The sequence below is a fragment of the Capra hircus genome, chromosome 27 (genome assembly GCF_001704415.2).
Source record: "Capra hircus breed San Clemente chromosome 27, ASM170441v1, whole genome shotgun sequence".
In the NCBI taxonomy this organism is placed as follows: Eukaryota; Metazoa; Chordata; class Mammalia; order Artiodactyla; family Bovidae; genus Capra; species Capra hircus.
The window spans coordinates 33843467-33857509 of NC_030834.1; positions in this window are offsets into that span (position 1 = coordinate 33843467).

Here is a 14043-nt window from a genome sequence, read left to right on the forward strand (position 1 = left end):
AACTTCCCTAGAAAATTTCAAAGCCAAGAGAAATCAATTAAATTGCTAGAAAATGGAATCAGTGCAGTGTCCAAGAACATAATAGGAGCTACACTGATTCACAGAAATGCATCTAACCTTTCATTCTGCATTTATCTTTATCTGTAAATATTTACTCGATGAACAGGAAGATAAGCTGGTTAAAAGTAAGTCATTTGCTCAAAGTTCATGATTTTAAATGCCCTCCAAACCTGAGTCAGCATTCCCAGATGACCTCTTAAGGTAGGTTGTTTGGGGCGGAAAAACACAAAGTCTAAATGAATTAAATTACATCCCTAGTTCTTCCACTAATGCCTACTTACAGTCCCCCAATGACTACTTAGACGGTATTTGTAAAACATGTAGTTTTTGAAAACTCGGCTTTAGTGGTTATGAACTGTGAGAGCCAGTATCAAAAATGTGAGGCTTTGCATGCAAACAGAGAGGAAATTCACTGAGAGGCACGAGATTTGCTTTTTATGTTGTCTTTGGCATTTATCAGCAGTGTCTGGTCTTGGGCAACTCTTTTAACCTCCAGCTGAACTCAGTTTTCCTATTTCAAAAATGACAATAGTCATTTCTTTCTACCACTAGATTGTGGAGAAAATCAAATTAGATAGAGTCTTATTTTCTTATAAATAGAATTAACTGCAATCTAACATATTCAGTGCTTTAAAAGGGTCGGATGGGTGCCATGGTTAATAAGAGAAGAGTATCTTTAGATCTCTTTTTCTAATTCAATCATGTACTCCTAGCACTGCTTTGATTTTTAAAAAGTAATTGGGGTTTGCATCTTAGAACTGATGGATCTTTTTACCTGCTTCATATACTGACTTTGTCATGTGGCAACCTCATTCCAGTTCTGTGAAGTTTGTTGTTCTTCCTCATGATGCTAGCCTTGACAGCTTGTAATATCATTTTATTGCTTTTAAAAAAATACCCAGTAAATATTCAGAATACTTATTCACTGGAAACATTATACTCTGGATGAAACCACGATGTTAATGCTTTCCAAATTAGCATTAAAACAGTATGATTCAAGAATGGGAGCCACATTTTCGGTGAACTGTCCTGCCTTCTGCTTTTTCTCTGCGTTCAGTGTCCACAATAAGGAGTGATTTCAGACTTCCCGTGTTAAATAATATAGAAACGGTAGGGGCAAAAGTGAAGTATCTCACCAGGAAATAAAGGTGTCTTATGAAAAAAGACCCTCTGTCTAGAATGACATCCTTTGTGTTTTCTTGGCCTCTGTTGATGACAAAAAATGACTAGTCAGTGGCTGTGAATGGTGCTGCTGAAAGTGAAGAAACAGCTTTGCAGGTGAACTCTGAGCAAGGTGTCTGTCTCATTTCTCTTCTCGAATGAGCAGCCTTATTAGGAGTGGCTTATTACTACTCTCAGATGATATTTAAAATAAATATGGCTACCTATAAATGTCAGTTTAAAAATCCTTCAAATGTATATCTACTATGACCATGTTCCAATTAAAGATGAAGCCTGAGTCCTCATCATCTTTTGCTTTCAAGTTCTGAGTTTTTGTCTTTTTCAAGCACTGGTTAAAATTCTAAGACAATATACTTCTTCCTGTTCTTCAGTCTTGGGAGGACGCAAACAGCACTGAACACAGCAATTTTGAAACCAAACAGAAATGAATTGGAATTTGGTTTGAGGAGCTCTCTCAAAGAAAAAATAAATAAATAAATAAACCACTGCCATCAGTGATTTCCCTGACTCTCATCAACATATAATTCTTCAAGACACAAAAATGTTTGACATGTATGTTTTGAACGTAAAATTTGTGTTCAGCCATTCTGTGAAATCTCATAAAATTTTGAGATCCATAGAGTGCACGAACAGTATACTGCTGCAAACCAGGCAAAAAATAACTGTCATGGACTTTCTTTTATATGCTTCAAAGATGTGTGATAAATGGGTAGGTAGGAAAACAGAGGCTGGAGACAGACTAAAAGATAAGAATTTTCTCTGCGAGAGAACTTGTGTTACAGACATTTCATAAACTGTACACACTTAACTGGATTTAACTGTAGCAACTGCTATACCTAAGGTCAAACAATCTGGACTGTTGCTTTCCCATCTTTTCTTAAGTTAAAAAATTACATGAATTATCTAAAAATGAAAGCTATATTTTAGTGCCAGTGATGCAAAAGCTAGACTGAACAACCTGCGGCATCTTTGATGCCCTTGTGCCTTCAGATATCCAGCAAAATAAAATGATGTCTACAGGCAAACTAAAGATCAGCTGTTGAGTTTACAGCACCATATTACTTTATAGTATGAGACTTATTCATTCTGTCTTTGAAAAATTATTCTTAAGATGTGGGGTGTCTGAACCAGTGACAACTATTAATGGTAGATTATCCCAAATCAAGCAAGAAAAGGTAGTAATATCCATTTCTGCATAAAAACTTTATAAATAAAATGTTCTTTCTTGTCTTCCCTTGTCAAGATCAAATTTGTTTTCAAATATTCACAGGAATATTTAAAAGAGTATTTACAATTTTGACAGTTTTCATCAATCAAGTGGTTCACTTGCAGACGCTTTAACCTCTGCACCACCAGGGAAGCCCATATACGCTGATAGAAACTTTTAGTAGTTGACAAAATGACAATGATAGTCTTCTACTCCAAAGGATAGACCAGCAGAGTGGTACTGTAAGTATATGAAAAATTAGAACTGCTACAATACAAATTTTCTTAAGCAATAAAATTAATTCGAGGAGCAACAATCTAGACAAGACAACTTTATCTTCTTTGTCTGATTCACTTTTCATTTCTCAGATAATTATTCTTTTTTTTTTTTCTTTCTTTACCTTTTCCTAAAGCTAATGAGTTTAGCTTGCCACCTCTATAAAAACTTAATGGCTTTTGTGACATTTTCATGGTGGTATTTCTTTAGATAGCTCTCACTGGGACAGAACTTTGGTACTATACGTGTGTGTGTGTGTGTGTGTGTGTGTGTGTGTATGCGTGCATGTGTGTGTGTGTGTATGGTACATACATACATACATATCTACCTAACCAAAGAACCAAATATCCAACTGTTTTAATCTATACACTGTATTTCAGAAATTGCTTTGTGATTTAAAGAAGAAAGAAATGCATGAAACTGAAACCCTAGTATATGTAAAGAGACCTGACATAGAAAATAAGACAGAGGAATCATTGACACTGTGATATGCCAGCTCAGGTGTATCTGCTACTTTTATGCGATGGGCAGTAATTTGAAGCTTCACTGTCTAGTCTATCATTGGATATCTAGTTTAATATCTATTTTGAAATCTGCTATGCTTTACACCAGTAATGATGTTATGCTATAAATAGCTGCTTTGTATTTTCACTCTTCTCCCAAGAGAAGACCTCTAGTCCCTGGTGCCTTATCACTAGATGGTAATATAGCTCAGTTGGTAAAGAATCTGCCTTCAATAGAGGAGACCCCAGTTCTACTCCTGGGTTGGGAAGATCTCCTGGAGAAGGGATAGGCTACCCACTCCAGTATTCTTGGGCTTCCCTTGTGGCTTAGCTGGTACAAAATCCACCTGCAGTGTGGGAGACATGGGTTCGACCTCTGAGTTGGGAAGATCCCCTGGAGAAGGGAAAGGCTACCCACTGCAGTAATCTGGCCTGGAGCATTCCATGGACTAAGTCCATGGGCGGAAAAGAGTCTTGCACTAATATTTGCATAAAGATAACCACAAAGGTCATACACACAGTATTCCCTGGCAAGAGGGCAAGTAAGTTACATCATCTCAGTATATGAACAGAGGGCTGAAAGAGTTTGGTTATCTATTTGACAATTAGTCTTATTCTGATATTTAAAATTATGCCATGGTCAGTATGGTTGACATTTCAAAAGGAAGGTTGCTATCAGCTGAGAGGATAGAATCTAGAACAAAACTTCCTAAACTTCACTTACCAGGGCAACGCTTTCACAGTAATATATAATCTCGGGGTTATTTGTGGGAATTAAAAAAAAAAAAGCAGTTTACAATTCAGTGGGTTTGTATCTTGTCAGCAACGTTTTTGTTTAAATCATTGTATTATTAAACATTATATTATGATGAAATAGCAAGATGGTAGATTTAAATGAAACCCTATCAATACTAGCAAATGTAAATGGACTAAAAAGTAAAGTAAAGTCGCTCAGTCGTGTCTGACTCTCTGCAACCCCATGGAGGGTAGCCTGCCAGGCTTCTCCATCCATGGGATTTTCCAGGCAAGAGTACTGGAGTGGGTTGTCATTTCCTTTCTCCAGGGGATCTTCAGAACCCAGGGATTGAACCCAGGTCTCCTGTATTGCAGGCAGACGCTTTTCGATCTGAGCCACCAGGGAGTACCCTAATAGACTCAGCGTTTCAAATAAAAGACAGAGAACAAACTGAATTAAAAAATACCCAAGTGCAAGAGATAAACTTTAAATATAAAATAAAAATTAAGTTATATGTAAAAGAAAGATATCATGCAACCCTAAATAGAAGGTACTTATTTTACTATCAGAACTAATAGACACCAAGATAAGCAATAAGAACAGGCGTAAACTACGGCATTTAGAAATGGTAAAAATATTTTTTAAAAATATATATGCACTCAATAAGAGATCTTCAAAATACATGAATAAAAACTGTCAATACCAAAGAGAAAAGGAAATGCATCCATTATATAATTAGAGATTTTAATGAAGTCCCTTCTGCAACTGATAAAACAAGCAGGGAAAACCCAGCAAGGGTAGAGAATCATGCTGTGCTGACCTTAGTTGCTCAACCTTCTCCAATTCTTTGTTACCCCATGGATTGTAGACCCTCTCCCCTCAGGCTCCTCTGTCGATGAGATTCTCCAGGGAAGAGTATTGGAGTGTCCTCCTCCAGGAGATCTTCCCAAGCCAGGGATCAAACCCAGGTCTCCTGCATTGCAGGCAAATTCTTTACCATCTGAGCCACCAGGGAAGACCATGAATACAGGAGTGGGTAGCCTTTCACTTCTCCAAGGGATTTTCCCAACCCCAGAACTGAACCAGGGTCTCCTGCATGGCAGGTGGATTATTTACCAGCTGAGCTACCAGGGAAGCCCAGAGAATGGTGAAAAACCACTATCAACCAAGTAAACTTAACTGCCCTTTATTGAACTCTATACTCAGGTACAGAGTATTCGCACTTTTATACAAGGATTGGAACTACACAAATAGACACCATATGCTGAGTGACATTTATATTTACAAATAAGTATAAAATTCATTTCTATCTTCAATCTACCTACCTACCTACTTGGCTGTATATGGGTCCTCTGGAAGCACATGCTAAGTTAGCATTTGATATGTGAGATATTTGCAATATGTTTATAAGGCATCTAAAGCTATAGAAGGTGTTGAGGAGTGGGACGAAGTGGGCAAAGAGAGAAGTCAAACTTCTCCAGGGATTGGTTAACCTCAGGGGACGCTCTGAAGCATATGTGACCATTCACTCTCCCTCCTCTTTTGGCTAGAGCACCCAGGCTTTTATACTCCTGAGATGGTCAGTCACTGTATGTGGGTTTCTTCATGAAGGACATGCACGTGAAAGAGTTCTCTGCAGTGGATGTTGACCCTAAAGGGCCTGAAAGCTAAAGTCAGTTTGCTGAGTATATGCCCAACAATACACATTGCTATGTACACACACACACACACACACACAGACACACACACTTTTAAGCTCTGACTACTGAGTGGGCATGGTCACAATATCTCAAAAACAATGAGCACACCTAAATACCATCCTCCACAAAGAATCCAGGGTTTCTTGGAATACTGTTTGTGAAAGACAGTCCAATACTGGAGGAAATTTGGAGGATTTGAGAGGCTTGATATTTAAGTAATATAAATTTCAGGATGAGAAGAGATAATAAATGGAATATAAGCTATAATGAATACTTAATGTTTTGACCTGAATAACTACTCGTTGACATAGCTCACTTAGTTCCAGGCAGGACTGACAAGGCAAGGCATCTACTGGATTCCAAGAACTGATCAATCAATACAAAGAAAAACAACCAAAAAGGAATAAAGTAAAAATGCAAGCTTTCTGTCAGCAAAAAGTAGCTGGCGAAAGAAGAGTAATCCAGCTAATCATGAGCTTAACACCATTGGAAGCTGATAAATGTTAGAATGTCATCTACAAATTAAGGAAAAATGCATATATATATACACACACTATCATTTCATCTATAATACTTGTAACAATTTTGTTTCCATATGATTGATATATTTGGGGACATTTGGAGCATAATATAAATTTTGAGTGAGCTTATGTGCTATTTCCCCACTAATGTCACTAGATGAGAGCAGAAGTCCCAAGAGTCAATCCCGGAAATTAACAAGATGCCCACAAGCCCACACACTGCGAACGTTACCAGCTACCTTACTTTAATGCATGTGCTATTCTACAGGGTTGTATTTTGTTCCATTTCTCTTGTTTGTGAACTTCTCTATATATATTTAAAAAACTTATTCCACATCTCAAATGTATTTCAACATCCTGCTTCAAAATGCCAAGAAGTGCATGAGACAAGTGTATTGCTCTCTATGCGTTTAGACACAGCCAAAGCCTGCAGAAGGGGCTACTATTGGCACTTAGAGTGGCTGCTTCAGTGCTTTCAAACATCCCTACAATTTCCAAAGCCAAAAACTAGGCAGCAAAGCTGCAGGTTTGAGGAAAATGGGCCTGAAAGCACGTTCACAGTAATACAGGCAATAAAGAAGACAGCTATAACATTGGATCAAATATTCAATTTTGATAAAATGCTAATAAGATAACATATCTATTATAAGCACATGCATCCCAGGACCTATGAATCAAAGGTAAACGTCTGCAACTGAGATTTAAGGCCATACAGGATGACTTAACTGCCTCGTTTGGTGCCCAGAACAATGACCCATACCCATGCACACCCAGTGTTACAACCTTCCTTTCCATTTCAAATCACCCTCATTCCACAATTTTATAACTGAAGAGCAACAGCTTTTCTAATGCTCCACAGAAGTCCTCAAAACTTTTTTTTTATGTACAGTGTGTCTTACTATAGTAATTATGTATTTAAAATCTATTTATCATGGGTAAAACAATACTACTGTTTTTACAGGGTACTGTCTATCTTTATCAGTTTGTCACTGATGAAGATGGTAAAGCCCTGTGGTTTTTATTGTCCAATTATGCACAGCATAGTGATTTTCAGGAATGCATGTCACACTATAGCAGAACTGATTATGTATACATATATGCCTACCACACTCATCTGTATACACATAAAATTGCAAGTGCTTTTATAAGCACAAATAATTTTGGCCATGAAATAGCTACAGGTGCTTCAATTAGGTTAATTACATTTTGTTAATTTGATTTCAGTTTTATAATTTCAGAGTTTAAGCAGTTATATAAACCAAAACAAATGAAGCTGTTTTCATTATGAAAACCAAAGTAAAGAAACAGGGAAATTCTGGCCTCTTGTTCTAGCAGCAATTTCTTATCTCCTAGGAAAGGAGAAAACACCGTTATGGGAGCAACTTAGCATAGTTTAAAAAGCACAAGTGGATGATATTTAAGAGCAAAAGCACCCAGCTTGGGACAGCAGTGGAATCCCACAGCACTAGACACACACAGATTCTGAAATGTAATGATGACCTAGCCTTATTACTATACTGCATTGTTCTCCTTAGCGTGGAGATTTCATGAAAAAGTTATAAGGGTATGTGGGAGGATGTGCTGAGGACTGTCAGAATAATTTATTGGTATGTATCCTATTTTATTTCTAGCTGAATTTTATCTTCCTGCACCCACACTATCACAAGCCATCTTTGAGCACCTCTCCTTAGAAGAGGTCTGTCTTATTAAACTCCAAAGTAAAAGTTGTTTGGAAGGATCTTCTCATCCTGGCTTGTTTTTCTGCAGTCTGCTATTTGAAGGTTGTTCTAAGTGCCTTTGGAAGCAGCAAGGGGAAAGAAGGAGAGGGCTTTAGATATCCAAGTGACCGGTCTGGGGGTTGAGGACACTCAGCTTCAGTCTTCGGGGACTGGGGTGATTTCAGAGCACCTGGGGTCACACTGTGCCTGGTTAAATGGACCCCAGATTCTCAGCCTCACCGAAGATTCCTGTACCGCAGTCATGACAAAGAATGAAAACATGCCAAGGGTTTGACCAAGGAAAGTATTAGGGATGACCTCAACAGGGAGAGTTAGAGGCTCTAGTCTTACCCAGGAAGTCAAGTCAAACAGCTCCATGACACTAAGAGCAAACAGCCCATCCAAGCACAGTTGCTGTCCCACCTCCTTCTTAACCTGACTAACTCCTTAGGGGCTCCCGTTCTTCTCCATTTCTCCACACACCACCTCTTAGGCTCTTCCGCTGCATCCACCTCTGCTTCTCTGTCTTCTGTCTCTGAGTCCAAGTGTCCAGATCACAGGTAGAGTTCAATAGGAGTATACAAGTCCCCTAACTCCTGTCTTCTCTCCATGGGGCCGGACAGAGGGTAGAAAAATCATCTACCTGCCACCACTGTGCATATGTGTGCTTAGCCACTCAGTCATGTCCAACTCTTTGCAACCCCATGGACTGTAGCCCACCAGGCTCCTCTTTCCATGGGGATTCTCCAGGCAGAGTGGGTTGCCATGCCCTCCTCCAGGGGATCTTCCCAGCCCAGGGAATGAACCGGGCACACTGCAGGTAGATTCTTTATCCTCTGGGTCACCAGGGAAGTGGGGGAGAGCAGTAGGTTATGGACAGTGAGAAAGAATTCCACAATCTGATAGGTTCATCCAAGACTATACACAGCAAAATATTGGCAATAAACATTTAATCAATTATAAATTATACTGTAATCATTATCTATGATTAGAAAGTGTCTGTGAACCATAGGGTAAGAATTTTAAGCTCTGATATTTGTAGTATGTATACAATACTGGTACCAGGAGCTGTTGTTCATCATGAGAGTCCTTTCTGTGTTTGCTCATTAATTCACCGGGATTCCAAAAGTGTCAAGGAATAGATGATATGCCTTGTCAGATGAAGAGAATAAACATACTGTACAAGAAGCTTTAGAAAACACACAAAGTTGAGTGTCTTCCCTGAAAAGTAAGTTACCTAAAGCAATCCTCTCTATGAGTGGCGAAAGTTTATGTGAATAGTCTAAGGAGGGAAAGAAAGCACAGTGTATGTAACACCCGATATGCCACTCCACATTACTAAGCTTGAAAGACATTCTTCTGCCAGGGAAGATGTAGCCATCACATTTTTCAAATCCTGTGTGACATATACCATCACATAGTTTGTTAAAATCAACAACCAGGGCAATATGTGTACTTTCCAATCGTAAAAGCCTCTTCATTTCTCTGAGATCAAGAAAAGGATAGAACTGCAGACATCTCATAAAGTTTAAAGCTAATACTCAAAAGCATATCAAGTCAACAGGTATCCTCTTCACCCTGGAGATGTGTTTTATTAGGCACAGTTCTGTAGCTTCTGGAAGGCATTTTATCTTGGGGAAAAATGCATCTATCATCGCCTAGAAAAACTGGCATCAAAGTAAATGCAAATTTTCCGTTCTTTAGGATAACCTGAAGAAAACAAAACTCCTTATTGTTAGTTTTGAGAAAATATTTTGAGCAAAACTAAGTGACTGCAATCCGGGAATCAGGAGGATGGATCTTGATCTTATAAAACTTTATTTTCTGGAAACTGTGTTACCAGCAGTCTTTCATATGGAATATTAAGACCCTAGGGTCTCACTGAAAGTTCATCAGCAAGTGCTACTAAGTATATTCTCCAGAATGCAATTGCTTTTTCTTTGCTAAACCAGGAAAATGCCTACTTCCCTAACAAAATTTATGATTTATAAAAGAACACTTTTATTGAATTTTCAGTAGTCATACTAATGCATTATCATTCTTGGGGTTTCCAAGAATAACTTGACTCTCAGAAGGCAATGTTAACAGTTTACTTAAAACTCAAACACTTTCTTTTGTTATATTTTTCAGTGCACTGAGATGAATGGATACATATTTGGATCATGAGATTTTAGACCTGAATGTTCATGAAAAGAAGCATAAACTTAATAGGTATTATGGCTATCACAGCTTTTCTTTAGTGAAACCTCACTCGTCCATGAATGAAACTTACATAAAAATCACTACTGATGTTTGAAATATTGATATTTCATCACACCTGAGCATCATGCATGCTCTTTTATTTAAATGTGAACTTCTTAGTACTGCTATGTGACAAAGTCCTCTATCTTAAATATACTTCACACGCACATAACTGAACTTTAACTGAACAATCCCAGAAGATGACATGGCATTAATTAATGCTAACTTGCAAGGAAGCACTTAATGTAGCAGAAAACTAAACAAGAAAATAGTTTTTCTTGTTTCTGCTTACACTATACAGTACAGTTTTCAAAGATGATACAGCAGGCTCTGACATTTACATGTTAAATAACAAACTGGTACTGAGATCTATAAAGAGTGATCTATGAGGCATATAAGATGGGATATAAAAAACTCTAGTCCTAAATTTGCACATAGCACACAATGCCCAGAAAAATGTAGAGCAAATAGATAAAGAAATAAGTTAGGATATAGTCTGTGAATTAAAATATGATTGTTTATGTACATGTAGGGAGAGAAAGTTATGCATAAAACAAAGAAAAAAAACTACTATTTCTAATACTACATGAATATTTACAAGAAGTAAGTCAGAATAGAAACAAAATTCTCAAAAAAATTTAAAAAGTAAAATCATAAAAGCTATATTCTCTGACATAAATGCAGTTAAACTGGAAATTAGAATTAAGAAGACAGAAAATAAAGTTTAATACTTTGGGTAAACAAACTAAAAACAGAATAACTGGCTTTGTTTATGACATTTGGGATATTCAAGAAATAGAATACTGGAAATAAAAGCAAAAATAAACAAATGGGACCTTATTAAAATTAAAAGCTTCTGCACAACAAAGGAAACTATAAGCAAGGTGAAAAGACAGCCTTTGGAATGGGAGAAAATAATAGCAAATGAAGTAACTGACAAACAAATAATCTCAAAAATATACAAGCAACTCCTGCAGCTCAATTCCAGAAAAATAAAGGACCCAATCAAAAAATGGGCTAAAGAACTAAATAGACAGTTTTCCAAAGAAGACATACAGATGGCTAACAAACACATGAAAAGATGCTCAACATCTCTCATTAGCAGAGAAATGCAAATCAAAACCACTATCAGGTACCATTTCACACCAGTCAGATGGCTGCGATCCAAAAGTCTATAAGCAATAAATGCTGGAGAGGGTGTGGAGAAAAGGGAACCCTCTTACACTATTGGTGGGAATGCAAACTAGTACAGCCACTATGGAGAACAGTGTGGAGATTCCTTAAAAACCTGGAAATAGAACTGCCTTATGACCCAGCAATCCCACTGCTGGGGATACACACCAAGGAAACCAGAATTGAAAGAGACACATGTACCCCAGTGTTCATTGCAGCACTGTTTATAATAGCCAGGACATGGAAACAACCTAGATGTTCATCAGCAGACGAAAGGATAAGAAAGCTGTGGTACATATACACAATGGAGTATTACTCAGCCATGAAAAAGAATACATTTGAATCAGTTCTAATTAGGTGGATGAAACTGGAGTGGATTATACAAAGTGAAGTAAGCCAGAAAGAAAAACACCAATACAATATACTAATGCATATATATGGAATTTAGAAAGATGGTAAGGATAACCCTGTATGCAAGACAGCAAAAGAGACACAGATGTATAGAACAGGCTTTTGGACTCTGTGGGAGAGGGAGAGGGTGGGATGATTTGGGAGAATGGCTTTGAAACATGTATAATATCATATAAGAAACGAATCGCCAGTCTAGGTTTGATGCAGGATACAGGATGCTTGGGGCTGGTGCACTGGGATGACCCAGAGGGATGGTATGGGGAGGGAGGTGGAAGGCGGGTTCAGGATTGGGAACATGTGTACACCCGTGGTGGACTCATGTTGATGTATGGCAAAACCAATACAATGCTGCTGCTGCTAAGTCACTTCAGTCGTGTCCGACTCTGTGCAACCCCATAGATGGCAGCTCACCAGGCTCCCCTGTCCCTGGGATTCTCCAGGCAAGAACACTGGCATGGGTTGCCATTTCCTTCTGCAATGCATGAAAGTGAAAAGTAAAAGTGAAGTCGCTCAGTCGTGCCCAACTCTAGCGACCCCATGGATTGCAGCCGACCAGGCTCTTCCATCCATGGGATTTTCCAGGCAAAAGTACTGGAGTGAGGTGCCATTGCCTTCTGTAATGTAAAAAAAAAAAAAAAGAAAGAAAATAATATGCCGGGGTCCAACCCCACAGTATCCAGGGGAACCCGAAGGAGAAGCTGCGACGGTGAATGATTTAGAGAGAGATAGCTGGTTTTAGAAAAGGCAGAGGAACCAGAGATCAAATTGCCAACATCCGCCGGATCATGGAAAAAGCAAGAGAGTTCCAGAAAAACATCTATTTCTGCTTTATTGACTATGCCAAAGCTTTTGACTGTGTGGATCACAATAAACTGTGGAAAATTCTGAGAGAGATGGGAATACCAGACCACCTGACCTGCCTCTTGAGAAATCTGTATGCAGGTCAGGAAGCAACAGTTAGAACTAGACATGGAACAACAGACTGGTTCCAAATAGGAAAAGGAGTATGTCAAGGCTGTATATTGTCACCCTGATTATTTAATTTATATGCAGAGTACATCATGAGAAACACCGGACTGGAAGAAACACAAGCTGGAATCAAGATTGCCAGGAGAAATATCCATAACCTCAGATATGCAGATGACACCACCCTTATGGCAGAAAGGGAAGAGGAATTCAAAAGCCTCTTGATGAAAGTGAAAGAGGAGAGTGAAAAAGTTGGTTTAAAGCTCAACATTCAGAAAACAAAAAGATCATGACATCCAGTCCCATCACCTCATGGGAAATAGATGGAGAAACAGTAGAAACAGTGTCAGACTTTAATTTTTGGGCTCCAAAATCACTGCAGATGGTGACTGCAGCCATGAAATTAAAAGATGCTTACTCCTTGGAAGAAAAGTTATGACCAACCTAGATAAGCATATTCAAAAGCAGAGACTTTATTTTGCCGACTATGTCCGTCTAGTCAACGCTATGGTTTTTCCAGTAGTCATGTACAAATGTGAGAGTTGGAGTGTTAAGAAGGCTGAGCACCGAAGAATTGATGCTTTTGAACTGTGGCGCTGGAGAAGACTCTTGAGAGTCCCTTGGACTGCAAGGAGATCCAACCAGTCCATTCTGAAGAAGATCAGCCCTGGGATTTCTTTGGAAGGAATGATGCTAAAGCTGAAACTCCAGTACTTTGGCCACGTCATGAGAAGAGTTAACTCACTGGAAAAGACTTTGATGTTGGGAGGGATTGGGGGCAGGAGGAGAAGGGGACGTCAGAGGATGAGATGGCTGGATGGCATCACTGACTCGATGGATGTGAATCTGAGTGATCTCCAGGAGTTGGTGATGGACAGGGAGCTCTGGCATGCTGTGATTCATGGGGTCACAAAGAGTTGGACATAACTGAGCGACTGAACTGAACTGAACTAAAAGAAAGAATGTTGTAGATAAGAAAATAGAGGAGAGAAAGAGGCTGGTATTAATGCAGAGAGCCTCTAGGCTCCAAGGGATCAGCCTGAAAAAGAGAGTAAGAGAGAGAAAGAAAGAAAGAAAAAAAAAAAGACACGGGGTGACCAAGCTTCTTCGGGCGAGGCCCATTACTTTATTTTCAAAAGGGACTTTTATCCCTTAACTTGTACATAGAGGGAAATGAAAGATGCAAAGTCATACAGAGTCAGCCCAAACATTACATCTGTTTTGTCTTTATCAAAACCAGGATTTTTTCTGCATAACTTTCCTGTAAACAATATTGTGTACATTATCTTCTGGCCTTGGAGGCCTGTGAACATTTTATGACCCTCTTTTGATAAAGGCTGCTCAACCAG